The 10,442-nt window shown below is 41.2% G+C and overlaps 1 protein-coding gene across 1 annotated transcript in view; it reads left to right on the top strand.

Annotated features, from left to right (window-relative positions):
• Window positions 1-258: 258 nt before the first annotated feature.
• Window positions 259-10,442, top strand: part of LOC121558976 (protein FAM126B) — a 152,939-nt gene continuing 142,755 nt past the window's right edge. Inside the window, exon 1 of the mRNA XM_045206465.1 lies at window positions 259-348. The gene's annotated coding sequence lies outside the window, so the exon portion shown is untranslated. The remainder of the gene's footprint in view (window positions 349-10,442) is intronic.

Raw genomic sequence — 10,442 nt, 5'->3', positions numbered from 1 at the left:
GGTACACATTTTTGCAGGAAAATAATCTTTAGAATTATTCCCATAGATGTATAGGATATTCTCGGTCTTATTGTAGCTCATTGGATACTCCACACATCCTTTCCGCAATATTTGCTTCACCTATAGTGATTCATTTTTGGGCGGAGACTGTCCAATAGCAGTGGAGCAGCTTAACGGGGAGGCGAGGTGATTGGACAATAGGTTGGGGAGTCAGTTTAACGGGGAGGTGATTGGAGAATAGGTTGGAGTCAGCTTGGATCATTCAGGGTACACGACCGACGCGCAATGAAAACTACAGAAATAGTCGAATTAATGTGATATCGGCTGTTATCGCATGACACAATTTGGGTAAGTTATATTTGGCTATCTAGCTACGCATCGCTGACTAACGTTAACGTAGCTAGTTGGATTTCCAACAGGGATTATTTTTGTAACGAGGCAGGAGTGAACACCTTTACGGTTTTAACTAGGTACGTTAACTAACACACTCCATTGGTAGCCTGTTTGCTAGCTTATCGACCTTGTCATTGGTTGCTAACTGGATGGGAAGCTAATTTGACCGTTTTGAATCGCGAGTAGCGCTAGTCTCTATGGATGTCTTCGTCGTTTTGGCTAGCTAGCTTATGCTAGCTATCATTGGCTTGCTAACGTACGTTACCCTGCCAGCTACGTGTCCACATCTCCTGACGTTAGCCGCACATGAAACCAAACACTCGTTGCTGCAAAGCTAGACATTATTAGCTACTATATTTCAAAATTAAAAGCGCAGAATATGTTGCTATGTTGTTGAACAGCGACGTTGCCTGCCTGAGTACAAAACTGAAACCTATAAAACGTGGAAGTTGGAGCCAACCTTCATCATGCTAGCTTAAAAAACAGCACACCCCATTGCTAGCATTACCTAACAGCTAGCTAGCTCTCCACTGAGTCGTCGTTGAAATCAGCTAACTAGGTTGAGGGACGCTCGTTGTATGTTAGCCCAATAATAGACTAAAGGAGTCTAACGTTACATGTTCTGTTTTAAAGGAGAATTGGCTCTGGAAGCCAAAACAGCATAATACTCCCATCGGTAAGGTTTTAGAAACATCAATCCCCAAACGTTACTTTCATATCACATCAAAATAATTTCACAAATGCAAAATACACACTTATTGTTTTAACCCGATGATGTTTATAACGCCTGGATGACTGACAGGTGGCGCTGTATTGAAGCACTTGGTACTGCTCAATTGTAAAACATATTTTGGAAGCTATATAAATGCATTAATGTCTACATTCGTTTTGACACGTTTATTCTATTACAGACACCTTAATGCATACTTTTAAATTATATTATTTGAGCGAAACATAACAATTAAAAACAGAAACAAATGTGTTTTCTTTTTACTAATGCTGCTGTCCCCACTACAACAACAAAATACTTAAACAGGTCATTTTGTCCTTAACATTTAATCTCAATACTGTAGAATTCCATTCATTCCTCTGGAGGACTGCTGCTACTGGGGAGAACCAATATGGCCGACTGGTGGCTTCAAAGCCTCTCAATGGCCAATACATAGCATCAGCAATCCAGGGTTTATATTCGTCAGTCATTGGTTTTAACAGTTGTAGCGGACAGTATTTTTCAGTGACAACACCTTTGTGGCATCTGTCTTCTGTTTACACAGGTGTTCGGAGACGTAGATAGCTAATTGGCACAGGTAGTCTACTCTGTCTTCCGTCTTCTCTGTAAACAAGCGTTGTTTTTTGAAAATTATTTATTGCTGATATGAAAGAAAGTCCTTATGCTTCCAAAACCTTACCGCAAGCGATGCGTGTTAATGTTCTGACAGTGTTGGTCTTCTTAACAAAACTCCCCCTTATAGAAGACGCCTTCGTCCAATGACTCATACGTGTAATGGAATTGAGTCACGATCAAGGGCTAGTTGTTTGGGACTGAAGGACATCCAATGATACTGTGGAGTTTAGCTTCTGTGTAAGCAGCATGTGCAATGTTTAGGGTTTTATAGTGAGATCAGCATGTTCAGGGTTTTATAGTGAGATCAGCATGTTCAGGGTTTTATAGTGAGATCAGCATGTTCAGGGTTTTATAGTGAGATCAGTGAAGACAGTGCTGTGTGTTTTCTAGAAGGTTCCTGGTTTGTGATCCCCCATCACTAATACTCTCCTCTCAGCTGTGTGTTCAGTACACTGAGGTTAACACGAGGACACTATTTTTTACTACATTGCTATAAATCAGGGATGGGCAACTGGTGGCCGTGGGCCCCATTTTGTAAGCCCACGGACCAATATATTTTGTTTGTTTTAGTCATTTAGCAGACGCTCTTATCCAGAGCGACTTACATTAGCAATTAGGGTTAAGTGCCTTGCTCAAGGGCACATCGACAGATTTTTCACCTAGTCGGCTCGGGGATTAGAACCAGCCACCTTTCGGTTACTGGCACAATGCTCTTAACCACTAAGCTACCTGCCGCCCCATATATATTTTAAATAATGTGTGTTTTGTATATACATTCATACATACATGCATACATATAGTGCATTTGGAAAGTATTCAGACCCCTTTACGTTTTCCACATTTTGTTACGTTACAGCCTTATTCTACAATTGCTTAAATATGTTTCTTCCCTCATCAGTTTACACCCAATACCTCATAATGACAAAGCGAAAACAAATATTTTGAAAATGTTGCAAGGCAGCAGCTACTCTTCCTTGGGTCCAGCAAAATTAAGGCAGTATACAATTTAAAACAACATTATAATATATTCATAACAGGCACCTACTCCACCACCACATATATACAACACAAAATACACGTGTAAGTGTGCATAGAGCATATGTTATCGTGTGTGCATGCATGTGTCTATGTTTGTGTTGCTTCACAGTCCCCGCTGTTCCATAAGGTGTATTTTTATCTGTTTTTTAAAATCTGATTCTACTGCTTGCATCAGTTACCTGATGTGGAATAGAGTTCCATGTAGTCATGGCTCTATGTAGTACTGTGCGCCTCCCATAGTCTGTTCTGGAACTTGGGGACTGTGAAGAGACCTCTGGTGGCATGTCTTGTGGGGTATGCGTGGGTGTCTGAGCTGTGTGCTAGTAGTTTAAACAGACAGCTCGGTGCTTTCAACATGTCAACACCTCTCACAAACACAAGCAGTGATGAAGTCAATCTCTCCTCCACTTTGAGCCAGGAGAGATTGACATGCATATTATTCATGTTAGCTCTATGTAATAATAATAATATGCCATTTAGCAGATGCTTTTTATCCAAAGCGACTTACAGTCATGTGTGCATACATTTCTACGTATGGGTGGTCCCGGGGATCGAACCCACTACCCTGGCGTTACAAGTGCCATGCTCTACCAATTGAGCTACAGAGGACCGCACATCCATGGGCCAGCCGTGCTGCCCTGTTTTGAGCCAATTGCAATTTTCCTAAGTCCCTCTTTGTGGCACCTGACCACACTACTGAACAGTAGTCCAGGTGTGACCAAACTAGGGCCTGTAGGACCTGCCTTGTTGATAGTGCTGTTAAGAAGGTAGAGCAGTGCTTTATTATAGACAGACTTCTCCCCATCTTAGCTAATGTTGTATCAATATGTTTTGACCATGACAGTTTACAATCCAGGGTTACTCCAAGCAGTTTAGTCACCTCAACTTGCTTAATCTCCACATTATTTAATTGAGGTTTGGAGTTAAGTGAATGATTTGTTCCAAATACAATGCTTTTAGTTTTAGAAATATTTAGGACTAACTTATTCCTTGCCACCCACTCTGAAACTAACTGCAACTCTTTAAGTGTTGCAGTCATTTCAGTCGCTGAAATGTGGTAGTGGAGTAGGGGCCTGACGGGGCACACTTAGTGTGCTGTGAAATCTGTTATGACTGTATTGTAATGTTTTTAAAAAATTTATAACTGCCTGAATTTTGCTGGACCCCAGGAAGAGTAGCTGCTGCCTTGGCAGGTGAGACTTGAAATTGAGCTCAGTTGCATCCTTGAGATGATCATCCTTGAGATGTTTTTTTTAAACTTGATTTGAGTCCACTTGTGGTAAATTCAATTAATTGGACATTATTTGGAAAGGCACACAGCTGTCTATATAAGGTCCCACAGTTGACAGTGCATGTCAAAGCAAAAACCAAGCTGTGAGGTCAAAGGAATTGTCCGTAGAGGTCCGAGACAGGATTGTGTCGAGGCACAGATCTGGGGAAGGGTACCAAACCATTTCTGCAGCATTGAGGGTCCCCAAGAACACAGTGGCCTCCATCATTCTTAAATGGAAGAAGTTTGGAACCACCAAGACTATTCCAAGGGCTGGCCACCCGGCCAAACTGAGCAATCGGGGGAGAAGGGCTTTGGTCAGGGAGGTGACCAAGAACCCAATTGTCACTCTGACAGAGCTCTAGACTTCATCTGTGGAGATGGGAGAACCTTCCAGAAGGACAACCATCTCTGCAGCACTCAACCAATTAGGCCTTTATGGTAGAGTGGCCAGACAGAAGCCACTCCTCAGTAAAAGGCACATGACATCCCGCTTGGAGTTTGCCAAAGGGCACCTAAAGACTCTCAGACCATGGGAAACAAGATTCTCTGGTCTGATGAAACCAAGATTGAACTCTTTGGCCTGAATGCCAAGTGTCACGTCTGGAAGAAACCTGGCACCATCCCTACGGTGAAGCATGGTGGAGGCAGCATCATGCTGTGGGGATGTTTTTCAGCGGCAGGGACTGGGAGACTAGTCAGGATCGAGGGGAAAAATGAAAGGAGCAAAGTACCGCGATATCCTTGATGAAAACCTGCTCCAGAGCGCTCAGGACCTCAGACTGGGGTGTATGTTCACCTTCCAACAGGACAACGACCCTAAGCACACAGCCAAGACGATGCAGGAGAGACTTCGGGAAAAGTCTCTGAATGTCCTTGAGTGGCCCAGCCAGAGCCCGGACTTGAACCCGATCGAAATCTCTGAAGACACCTGAAAATAGCTGTGTAGCAACGCTCCCCATCCAACCTGACCGTGCTTGAGAGGATCTGCAGAGAAGAATGGGAGAAACTCCTCAAATACAGGTGTGCCAAGCTTGTAGCGTAATACCCAAGAAGACTCGATGCTGGAGGTGCTGCCAAAGGTGCTTCAACAAAGTACTGAATAAAGGGTCTGAATACTATGTAAATGTGATATTTCATTATTTCTTTATATATGAAAAACATTTCTTAACCATTTTTTGCTTTAAAATTATGGGGTATTGTGTGTAGATTGAGGGGGCGGGAACAATTTAATCACTTTTAGAATAAGGCTTTAACCTAACAAAATGTGGAAAAAGTCAAGGTCTGAATACTTTCCGAAGGCACTGTGTGTATTTATATATATATATATATATATATATATATATATATATATATATATATATATTAGTACCAGTCAAAAGTTTGGACACCTACTCATTCCAGGGTTTTTCTTTATTTTTACTATTTTCTACATTGTAGAATAATAGTGAAGACATCAAAACTGTGAAATAACACATATGGATTCATGTACTAACCAAAAAAGTGTTAAACAAATCAAAGTATATTTGAGATTCTTCAAAGTAGCCACCCTTTGCCTTGATGACAGCTTTGCACACTTGGCATTCTCTCAACCAGCTTCATGATGTAGTCACCTGGAATGAATTTCAATTGACAGGTGTGCCTTGTTAAAAGTTAATTTGTGGAATTTCTTTCCTTCTTAATGCATTTGACCAATCAGTTGTGACAAGGTAGGGGTGGTATACAGAAGATAGCCCTATTTGGTAAAAGACCAAGTCCATATTATGGCAAGAACAGCTCAAGTAAACAAAGAGGAATGACAGTCCATCATTGCTTTAAGACATGGTCAGTCAATCTGAAACATTTCAAGAACTTTGAAAGTTTCTTCAAGTGCAGTCGCAAAAACCGTCAAGCGCTATGATTAAACTGGCTCTCATGAGGACCGCCACAGGAATGGAAGACCCAGAGTTACCTCTGCTGCAGAGGATGAGTTCATTAGTTACCAGCTTCGGAAATCGGCAATTAACTGCACCTCAGATTGCAGCCCAAATAAATACTAAAGAGTTAAAGTAACAGACACATCTAAACATCAACTGTTCAGAGGAGACTCCGTTAATCAGGCCTTCATGGTCGAAATGTTGCAAAGCGAACCGCTGTGTCTTTGTGACACAGATTAGATGAACGGATGATCTCTGCATGTGTGGTTCCCACTGTGAAGCATGGAGGAGGAGGTGTGGGGTGTGAGAGAAATATTAACATGTAACATGTTTACCTGCTTTGTTTTAATATTAATAATGAACAATTATACAGTTGAAGTTGGAAGTTTACATACACTTAGGTTGGAGTCATTAAAACTCGTTTTTCAACCACTCCACAAATTTCTTGTTAACAAACTATAGTTTTGGCAAGTCGGTTAGGACATCTACTTTGTGCATGACACAAGTCATTTTTCCAACAATTGTTTACAGACAGATTATTTCACTTATAATTCATTGTATCACAATTCCAGTGGGTTAGAAGTTGACATACACTAAGTTGACTGTGCCTTTAAACAGCTTGGAAGATTCCAGAAAATGATGTCATGGCTTTAGAAGCTTCTGATAGGCTAATTGACATCATTTGAGTCAATTGGAGGTGTACCTGTGGATGTATTTCAAGGCCTACCTTCAAACTCAGTGCCTCTTTGCTTGACATCATGGGAAAATCAAAAGAAATCAGCCAAGACCTCCACATTGTCTGGTTCATCCTTTCCAAACACCTAAAGGTACCACATTCATCTGTACAAACAATAGTACGCAAGTATAAACACCATGGGACCACGCAGCCGTCATACCGCTCAGGAAGGAGATGCGTTCTGTCTCCTAGAGATGAACGTATTTTGGTGCGAAAAGTGCAAATCAATCCCAGAACAACAGCAAAGGACCTTGTGAAGATGCTGGAGGAAACCGGTACAAAAGTATCTATATCTACAGTAAAACGAGTCCTATATCAACATAACCTGAAAGGGCGCTCAGCAAGGAAGAAGCCACTGCTCCAAAACCGCCATGAAAAAGCCAGACTACGGTTTGCAACTGCACATGGGGACAAAGATCGTACTTTTTGGAGAAATGTCCTTTGGTCTGATGAAACAAAAATAGAACTGTTTGGCCATAATGACCATCGTTTTGTTTGGAGGAAAAGGGGGGGGAGCTTGCAAGCCGAAGAACACCATCCCAACCGTGAAGCAAGGTATTGGAGTGGCCATCACAAAGCCCTGACCTCAATCCTATAGAAAATTTGTGGGCAGAACTGAAAAAGCGTGTGCGAGCAAGGAGGCCTACAAACCCGACTCAGTTACACCAGCTCTGTCAGGAGGAATGGGCCAAAATTCACCCAACTTATTGTGGGAAGCTTGTGGAAGGCTACCCGAAACGTTTGGCCCAAGTTAAACAATTTAAAGGCAATGCTACCAAATACTAATTGAGTGTATGTAAACTTCTGACCCACTGGGAATGTGATGAAAGAAATAAAAGCAGAAAATAAATCATTCTCTCTACTATTATTCTGACATTTCACGTTCTTAAAATCAAGTGGTGATCCTAACTGACCTAAAACAGAATTTTTACTAGGATTAATTGTCAGGATTTGTGAAAAACTGAGTTTAAATGTATTTGGCTAAGGTGTATGTAAACTTCCGACTTCAACTGTTTGTTGTTCTACTAATGCGGTGTTAGTCTAGGTGTGTGTGGTCAACGACATGTATAGTGTTGATTCATCCGCATACATAGACACACTGGCTTTACTCAAAGCCAGTGGCATGTCATTAGTAAAGATTGAAAAAAAGTAAGGGGCTTAGACAGCTGCCCTGGGGAATTCTTGATTATGTTGGATAGGCTTCCATTAAGAACACCCTGTGTTCTGTTAGACAGGTAACTCTTTATCCACAATATAGCAGGGGGTGTAAAGCCGTTTTTCCAGCAGCAGACTATGATCGATATTGTTAAAAGCCGCACTGTAGTTAACAGACCCCACGGTCTTTTTATCATAAATGTATCTCAGCCAATCATCAGTAATTTGTGTAAGTGTCGTGCTTGTTGAATGTCCTTCCCTATAAGTGTGCTGAAAGTCTTGTCAATTTGTTTACTGTAAAATGGCATTGTATCTGGTCAAACACCATTTTTCAAAAGTTTACTAAGGGTTGGGAACAGGCTGATTGGTCGACTATTTGAGCCAGTAAAGGGGGCTTTACTATTCTTAGGTAGCGGAATGACTTTTGCTTCCCTCCAGGCCTGAAGGCACACACTTTCTAGTAGGCTTCAATTAAAGATATGGCACTTCTTCCATACTCACTTTATGGAATTCAAAATTACAATGCTTGTCTTTCATAATTTGGTCAGATATACTTGGACGTGTAGTGTCAGTGTTTGTTGCTGGCATGTCATGCCTAAGTTTGCTAATCTTGCCAATGAAAAAATAATTAAAGTAGTTGGCAATATCAGTCGGTTTTGTGACGAATGAGTCATCTGATTCAATGAATGATGGAGCTTAGTTTGCCTTCTTTCCTAAAATTTCATTTGGTGTTCCAAAGATTTTTACTATCTATCTTTGTTTCATAGTATAGTTTCTTCTTCTTTTTATTCAGTTTAGTCACATGATTTCTCAATTTGCAATACGTTTGCCAATCGGTTGTGCAGCCAGATTTATTTGCCATTCCTTTTGCCTCATCCCTCTTAACCACACAATTTTCAATTCCTCATCAATCCACGGGGATTTAACAGTTTTTACAGTCATTTTCTTAATGGGTGCATGCTTATTAGTAACTGGGAGAAGCAATTTCATAAATGTGTCAAGTGCAGCGTCTGATTGCTCCTTATTACACACCACGGACCAACATATATATATATTCTATACATCAACAACATAGGAATCACTTCAAAACGTATTGTATGCCCAGCCTAATAATAATATATGGTTCTTAATATAGACCGCAACATCGCCCCCATTGGCATTTCTGTGTTTTCGGTATTTGTTATAACCATGTATTGCTACCACTGTATTCATCTAAGGTATTATCTAAGTGAGTTTCAGAGATAGTCAGAATGTGAATGTCATCTGTTACAAGCAAGTTGTCTTCATGAACCATGTTTCTTAGGCTACATACAGTACCAGTCAAAAGTTTGGACACACCTACTCATTCAAGGGTTTTTCTTAATTTTTACATTGTAGAATAATAGAGAAGACATCAAAACTATGAAATAACACATATGGAATCATTTAGTAACCAAAAATGTGTTAAACAAATATATCTTTTATATTTGAGAGTCTTCACATAGCCACCCTTTGCCTTGATGACAGCTTTGCACACTTGGCATTTTCTCAACCAGCTTCACCTGGAATGCTTTTCCAACAGTCTTGAAGGAGTTCCCACATATGCTGAGCACTTATTGGCTGCTTTTCCTTCACTCTGCGGTCCAACTCATCCCAAACCATCTCAATTGGGTTGAGGTCGGGGGATTGTGGAGGTGTTGTAGAAAATTATCAAGCAAACAAAGTATTTCCAGAGTTTTGTAGAATTTTTAAGATATACTTTATTACAATTAGACAAAGCTGAGGTGGTCTGCAGAGCATCTGCTTTCACACCTCTCAGTTTATATAGTCATTTTACATATATTTTAGCTTAATCCCTTCCTTGTTGGTTCCCCCACCACTGTCTCCAGTTTGCACCTCTTGACCCTCCCACTTCCTTATTTTATGATGGTGGCAAAATTTGACTTCTCCCCCTTCTATGTATTCAGTTTGGAAACAATGGTGGCGTGACCAACCAAGCCTTGTCATCCAAAAATAACAGCCCTGTCATGTAAATAATCATGTTCAGTTTGAACTCTGTTCAACCCCGGCTCACCCTGGCTTGACCTGGAGATTGATTGTGGACATGGCAGGTCCACAATCAATCTTTCAAACATACCCAAGCCTAACCCCTCTCTCCCACCCGTCATGCTGTAATTCATCAGGAAGACGCCCAAGGAGAGACAAAGGGTTTAGCCTGAACTCTGTTCAACCATGGCTCGTTCCAGGGATCTGCCTAAGGAGAGCCACAGGGCAACAGTCTGGTTTCAGTCACTGATAAGATAAGACAACTGTAGATTTTGACCCGAAGACAGGTCAGATGCCCATTTCTCTCTCTCTCACACACACACACACACAAACACAAACCCAGTGAGAGGAACCAACCAAGTTCTTGCTTAGCAACAGAGATGCACCAATCCAAAAATCCACATCAGAGGCCAGGTCATCTGATGCAGCACTCTATCACTCTCCTTCTTGGTAAAATAGCCCTTACACAGCCTGGAGGTGTGTTGGGTCATTGTCCTGTTAAACAAATGAGTCCCACTAAGCCCAAACCAGATGGGATGGCGTATCGCTGCAGAATGCTGTGGT

Source organism: Coregonus clupeaformis, chromosome 23 (genome assembly GCF_020615455.1).
Source record: "Coregonus clupeaformis isolate EN_2021a chromosome 23, ASM2061545v1, whole genome shotgun sequence".
NCBI classification, from domain to species: domain Eukaryota; kingdom Metazoa; phylum Chordata; class Actinopteri; order Salmoniformes; family Salmonidae; genus Coregonus; species Coregonus clupeaformis.
This window is presented reverse-complemented; position numbering and strand designations above follow the sequence as displayed.